The following is a 7471-nucleotide window of genomic DNA, read 5'->3' on the forward strand; positions in this document are numbered from 1 at the left end:
TCTCTCTCTCTCTCTCTCTCTCTCTGTGTCTCTCTCTCGCTCTCGCTCTCTCTTGTCTCTCAATTTCTCTTTTTTCCCTTTCAATGTGTGTGTGTGTGTGGGGAAATTGAAAGAATAGAATCCTAATGTTTATGCAAGCATGTTTTCCTGGTATAAGGGTTGTATGCAAAGAGCGACTGTGTGTGTGTGTGTGTGTGTGTGTGTGTGTTTGTTTCCATTGCCCCTTGGTTAATTTACATATGAACAGAAGCCAAAGCCAAATGAGTGAGCTCGTCTGCTCAGATTTGTTTCGCGGTTTACATCCGACCACAGACACACACACACACACACACATGATCATTTATCAGCTTCTTATCAGGATTCTGATACGTGTCCTAGAGCGAATCACTTTCATGCTGAAACTCACTGTGCTTCTCTGTGCTGTTTCTACTGACACACACACACACACACATACACACACACACACACACACGTCATAGCTCTATCAGCAGCACAGCAGTGACGTAGTTCATGTAGTTCATGTTACAGCTGATTTGAAGCAGCACTAGAACGTTTTGTACTGGGAAAATCACAGCTCCAGTTTTCTGGTGTCAAAAGTTTTGGCACCTTTTATTCACACTGAGGAACAGCGATGAGTTTTATTGTTTTTACTTCCTCTTTGCTACCAGTGGTTCAGTGTCATCACCAGAAGACTCAGCAGTGGCCTGTTTGTGGATTTGGGTCAGTGCATTATGGAGTCACGTTTTTCACTGAATCGAAATGTGAAAATCATCAAACCCATTTCTAGGCCAAACCTTTACACAACCTTCTTCTGTTGCTGCTGGAACGAGTGAATTTTTCCTCTAGAAGCATAAAGTAATGAGAAGCAGCGGTGCTGAGAGGAACTCGGGTTCTTCTCTTCATTACAGTCGCCTGAATGTGTTGTTCCTTATCTTTAAAAATCTTTGAAATATTTTTTTTCCTTTGTGAGGAAATTGAACAAAAACAGTGTCTTATCAGAGATCTCGTCACCTTTCCTTCACACTTCTGAGCCCAGCCTGAGAGAGGGGGAGACACAGAGGTGTGTGTGTGTGTATATGTGTGTGTGTGTGTGTGTTTACACTGCTTCAGCCCTCAGTGATTAGACCATCAATCCTCCTGTGTGTGTGTGTGTGTGTGTGTGTGTGAGAGAGAGACTGAATGACAATTGAAACACTTTCACACTTTTTAGAGCTTTATAAAAAGCAATACAGGTTGCCAGGTTGCATTTTTTTCATCGTAATAAAAAACCGAAAAATAAATCGATCAATTCTCTATGTAATGAAGTTATTAATATTTTAAAATGATAGAATTATGCTCTAGTTCTCTATCATTGTGTCTTGACAAATCTGAATAGATTACAGATACATTCACATGGGGGGGGAATCTGGCAACATCTGCACGTTCTCTATAAGAAATAATTGCCATTTAAATCTGAAGTGGTGTCTCTTGCTCTCTCTCTCTCTCTCCCTCTCTCTCTCTCCCCCCATTATGTGTCTCTCTGTCTCCATTTCTCTCATTATTCTCTTTCTTTCTCTCACTTTATCATCATTCTCTCACTTTTTGGTCTATTGTTCTCTTCCTCTCCCGCTCTGTTCTCTCTCTTATTGTTTTAGCTTCTTATTTTTCTCATTATTTTAACAGTGCTTCTGTTTCTCTCTTTTATTTCATTTCAGATTGTTTTCATCTATAAATAGCAGTGCTACTGCTCAGATCTGCAGTCTTATATTAATATTCTTCTTCTTCTTCTTCTTCTTCTAATCATTCAGGTTTTAACAATTATTCATAAGCGTCGTCCCTGCGGCTCTGGGTTTGGGAAAACACGTGAGATGACAGGCTGTGAATGTAATCAGATAGTTAGTGTTATACAGCTAACTAACCAGCTAGTTATGCTAGTTAGTTTGTGTTTCAGTACTCTGATTCTTTGTCTTCTCTTAAAACCGTGACAATAAGAAAATGTCAAAACTCGACAGAATTCTGTTTATTTCACTGGTCTGAGACTCTAAGCTCCACCCACTTTGGGATCACATGGTCTCATATCCCTGTAGAGCTTGTTTGCTACATATATAGACATAGATCTCAGTTTATTCGTTATTATGATCGTTATAAACCACATTGAATTGCATGGAAACTTTATATCACAAACTTTACATCACATTGTTATATATATATATATATATAAAACACTTTATTATATCACTATTTCTCTTTATTCAGAACAAAAAAACATTTCTTAGATCAGCTGCATTCATGAGATCTTCTGTTTATTCCTGTCAGTAATTTGGAAAAGATATTCCAAGGAAATTTCTTAAAACCGTTACATGATTTTATACTGAAAAATAATCTAAAATATTCTGATAATAAAGTGTGGAATGTTCTGGAATAAACTGTACAGTCAAGTGCTTCAGTCAGTGCGTAATAAACCTTTTATTTGGGTTTTGTTACCTCAGTGTGTATATATACACAGTGTTTTTTGGTGAAATAGATCCTCATTCACAGAAATATGTGGAATTTATTATGAAAAATAAAATAAATACTAGTTTAAGATTCAAGAGGCTTTATTGTCATTTCAGCCACATCTATCTGATGCAGTACACAGTGAAGTGAAACGTTTCTCCAGGACCTGGTGCTACAGAAACATACAACATAAAGATCAGGTGTGGGTCATATTCCTCTCTCACTGTGACTGTAGCAACACTACAAGTAAACACTGTAAACAAACTTCTTAATTTTTTTTGGTAAACATGTTTTGTAAAGTTTTCTTAATTACAAACAAACAAACAAACAAAAAGAAACAAACAAAAAGCCGAATAAAACAGCCAGTAATAATTCCATTTTTCCATTAATTTCCAAAACATTCAACAGTTGATGCTCATCTACCAGAAACAAGTGGCTTCGCCCCGCCCCTTTGCCGTGACGTCACCCAGCGCTTGCCTTGCCTAGCGCGAGAGGAATCGGCTCGAGATCCTACAAAGGAGTGACCGACCCGAGTACGATCAGTTCACACACACACACACACACACACACATGCGAGCGTACACACACACACGTACACACACCGGCTCTCCGGATCATCTCGGGGTGAGTAAACGAGCTTTTCTCTGCCTTTTATTCCATTTTACTTTGTTTGCGTGTTTGTTGTTTTGGTTATTAAACGAAAGGCGAACCGCGCGCGAGCTCTTCTTTCCTCATTTGAATGAAAGATGTACGTGTGTGTGTGTGTGTGTGTGTGTGTGTGTGGCTTCATCAGGTGAAATAACAGTATCGTGTGAAACTTTTACAGCGAGTTTGTAACTTGAAGCCGAAATGGAGACTTAAACTGAAGAGAGGCATCTTAATTCACTGCTGTGCTGCCGTCCGTTTTCTTACACACACACACACACACACACACACACACACACACACAGTGGGCTGAAACCCCCTTCTAAGCAGCGACATGTTTCTACCTAAGCGTCAGAAGGTTGTGTTAAAGCTTGTTGTTTGTTTTTTTTATTTATATTCCTTTCACATGACGTCACAGCATCTCTCATTTTCCTCTCCCTCCTGTTCCTTTATAACACCGTTACTAACTTCTCCTGTTCCTTTATAACACCGTTACTAACTTCTCCTGTTCCTTTATAACACCGTTACTAACTTCTCCTGTTCCTTTATAACACCCTTACTAACTTCTCCTGTTCCTTTATAACACCGTTACTAACTTCTCCTGTTCCTTTATAACACCGTTACTAACTTCTCCTGTTCCTTTATAACACCCTTACTAACTTCTCCTGTTCCTTTATAACACCGTTACTAACTTCTCCTGTTCCTTTATAACACCGTTACTAACTTCTCCTGTTCCTTTATAACACCCTTACTAACTTCTCCTGTTCCTTTATAACACCGTTACTAACTTCTCCTGTTCCTTTATAACACCCTTACTAACTTCTCCTGTTCCTTTATAACACCGTTACTAACTTCTCCTGTTCCTTTATAACACCGTTACTAACTTCTCCTGTTCCTTTATAACACCGTTACTAACTTCTCCTGTTCCTTTATAACACCGTTACTAACTTCTCCTGTTCCTTTATAACACCGTTACTAACTTCTCCTGTTCCTTTATAACACCCTTACTAACTTCTCCTGTTCCTTTATAACACCGTTACTAACTTCTCCTGTTCCTTTATAACACCGTTACTAACTTCTCCTGTTCCTTTATAACACCCTTACTAACTTCTCCTGTTCCTTTATAACACCGTTACTAACTTCTCCTGTTCCTTTATAACACCGTTACTAACTTCTCCTGTTCCTTTATAACACCGTTACTAACTTCTCCTGTTCCTTTATAACACCGTTACTAACTTCTCCTGTTCCTTTATAACACCCTTACTAACTTCTCCTGTTCCTTTATAACACCGTTACTAACTTCTCCTGTTCCTTTATAACACCCTTACTAACTTCTCCTGTTCCTTTATAACACCGTTACTAACTTCTCCTGTTCCTTTATAACACCGTTACTAACTTCTCCTGTTCCTTTATAACACCCTTACTAACTTCTCCTGTTCCTTTATAACACCGTTACTAACTTCTCCTGTTCCTTTATAACACCGTTACTAACTTCTCCTGTTCCTTTATAACACCCTTACTAACTTCTCCTGTTCCTTTATAACACCCTTACTAACTTCTCCTGTTCCTTTATAACACCGTTACTAACTTCTCCTGTTCCTTTATAACACCGTTACTAACTTCTCCTGTTCCTTTATAACACCGTTACTAACTTCTCCTGTTCCTTTATAACACCGTTACTAGCTTCTCCTCACTCCTGAACTTTATCACACAGCCTTCAGGTTCCCTCACACCGCCTCCACTAACCCCTGAGACCAGACAATAAACTACTAATCCCCAGTTAGGTGCAGGAAAAGTAGTGAACTCAACATGCAGTGCATTGTGGGAGACACAGGGCAAGGGCATGAGGAGACACGGCTAGTACAGCTGCTTTCCTGGGGAAATGAATGGCCAGTCGTGTCCAGGGCACACGACAAGCAGGAGTTTAAATGTTTTTAAAAAATAAAAAAGGAAATAAAACTAACGGTCTGGATTTAACGATCGCTGCTAATAACGGTCCAGTGGTGACGTCATACCTGGGATTTAAGCTCGATTTCTTTATGTTAGAGTTACGAATACCATAACGTGATGTTTTCGTCCACCAACATCCAATAATATTGTATAATATAGCATAATATTGTGAGTTATGGCGAATATTAAATTCTTATCAGGAACAGAATGATGCCTGGGGTCAAAATTACTGTGTTATTTAAAACACACATACACACACACACACACACACACACACACACACACTGAGTGAGAGAAAAATAGCACCCGATTACTTCAGGATAAACAGCTACTATTAATAATATTAATATTATAGTAACTGATATAAACACTGGTCATGTGACCTGTGCTTGTTAAAAAAAAAAAAAGTCCAAAACTCACATCCGATCTCAGCGTGATACTCTGCAAAGTAATAATCACATAATTTTAATTACATTTTTTTCTAATGACCAGATCACGCCAGTCAACAGCATCAACAGTCTTTTCTGTGGAAGTTTCCAGAACAGGAAGAGTTTCTTTCATCTTTTTACAATGCAAGTGATAAAATGTCTTAAAACACAAAACTGGAGTATGAGAAGGTCATCGCAGTCGTCGTCTAGGTGAGGAAAAGTGTCTCGAGACGACGCTCGGTGAGTGGACAGAAAGTGAACCGGACCCTTCTAAACTCTAAGCTAACTGAAGTAACGTAAGTGATCGTAGCTAGGTAATGTGCTGTGTTTGCGGTCAGCTCGGTGTTCCAGGATGCTCTGATTCTGAAGCCGGTCAGGTGTTCCTGGACTGTTAGCATGTTAGCAGTGTACACACACCTGTTGTCATGTAAATCTGTGTACAGGAAATCTTGAGCAGAAAAGAAAAAGGCAAAAAAAATATTGCAGCTCTCCTGTGAGAGTGGTAGTAGTGTGGAGAAAGAAAAAGGGCTCTGTCCAGAACACTGTATGCGCCCTACCATATTTTTATTGCGATTGTGTGGATTGTGCGGCTGAGGCGTGAACGTGACAGAGCGGGTGAATAGCAGACGTGAAGACGTGATAACAGGGCGGGAACGCAGGCTTTCAAATGACTGATGGCTTCCTGGAGTCTTCATACAGAGAGGTCACTCGGTAAAGACCACGGGCTGTCACGCTCCAGCAGCTCCTTCACATGAACACCGGCCAGTTAGACTGGACATCAGAGAAGACACAGCAGGGTTTATGAGGCGTATGAGTGAGACGTGTTAGGAACTGTGTCTCTTACAGGATTTCAGTCTGGACACTGCGTTAAAAGCATGAATAGAATAAAAATGAATCCTAACAAAGAAAAGATGAAGTCTTTTTCATCTTTTGTTACAGGATCCAATCAAATTTGTGTTCATTTTATCTGTTTTTTTTGTTTTCTGATGAATTTACTGGAATGGGCTTCTGTCTGTAATTCATGCGTATCTGAGAGTTTAGAAACTCTTGATGAATTTAATGAAATATTGATCAGTGCTCTGTGAGTGGGAGGAGCTTACTCTGACTCTCTGTCATCAATCACAGCAGCACTAGCCAATCACAGGTGTCCGTGTGCTGGTGTACGTGCAAGAGGGCCGATATTGCGTTTCACTACTGTGATGTCACTTCCAGTGGGCGTGGCTCAGTGCGGAGGATGAAGAACATGATAAGAAGCTGATTAATGATCATGTGTGTGTTTGTGTGTGTGTGTGGGGGGGGGTGTATAAGACGATCCTGAATTTGTGTAAAACTGGATGTGGACAGAAAAAGATTTGAGGGTCTTTCATCATTCTGTGTTTCATCCTTTCAGATAAACGAGTGTCTCTGACTGTTGAGAACACACTGAACCCGGCGTCACCGCGTCTCCCACACAAACACACAACACTGCTATTGTGTATCTGCGCTTGTGTGTAGAGCTAAAAAAAAAGTCTGATTACAGACCGGCACTCCGTCTCTCCCTCTCTCTGTTACACACACACACACACACACACACACACACACACACACACAGCTGGGCGCAGTCAGACAGGAAGTGGCTAAAGGGAATAATTCCGGGTTAGTGTGTGTGTCTGTGTGTGTGTGTGTGTGTCTGTGTGTGTGTGTCTGTGTGTGTGTGTGTGTGTGTCTGTGTCTGTGTGTGTGTGTGTGTGTGTGTGTGTGTGTGTCTGTGTCTGTGTGTGTGTCTGTGTGTGTGTCTGTGTGTGTGTGTGTGTGTGTGTGACTGGGATCACCTCATCAGGGGATCAGCCTCATAAACTCAACAACTTTACTTTAATATTAGGTTTAAAGCTGTTATTATTTTAACAGATTCTAGGACAGATTGGATTTTAATCGGATTTTAGATCAGACTCTTCTCAGATTTTGTCAAATTCTTCACATGAACTGTATGAATG

At 40.2% G+C, this 7471-nt stretch overlaps 1 protein-coding gene across 2 annotated transcripts in view; it reads left to right on the forward strand.

Annotated features, from left to right (window-relative positions):
• Positions 1-2943: 2943 nt before the first annotated feature.
• The window catches only part of sh3bp4a (SH3-domain binding protein 4a), a 52380-nt gene continuing 47852 nt past the window's right edge, over positions 2944-7471 (forward strand). The window contains exon 1 of one of the 2 annotated variants that reach the window (XM_058381482.1): positions 2944-3099. The gene's annotated coding sequence lies outside the window, so the exon portion shown is untranslated. The remainder of the gene's footprint in view (positions 3100-7471) is intronic. The other variant, XM_058381483.1, reaches the window with a different exon arrangement.

The sequence above is a fragment of the Hemibagrus wyckioides genome, linkage group LG27 (assembly GCF_019097595.1).
Source record: "Hemibagrus wyckioides isolate EC202008001 linkage group LG27, SWU_Hwy_1.0, whole genome shotgun sequence".
Classification (NCBI taxonomy): domain Eukaryota; kingdom Metazoa; phylum Chordata; class Actinopteri; order Siluriformes; family Bagridae; genus Hemibagrus; species Hemibagrus wyckioides.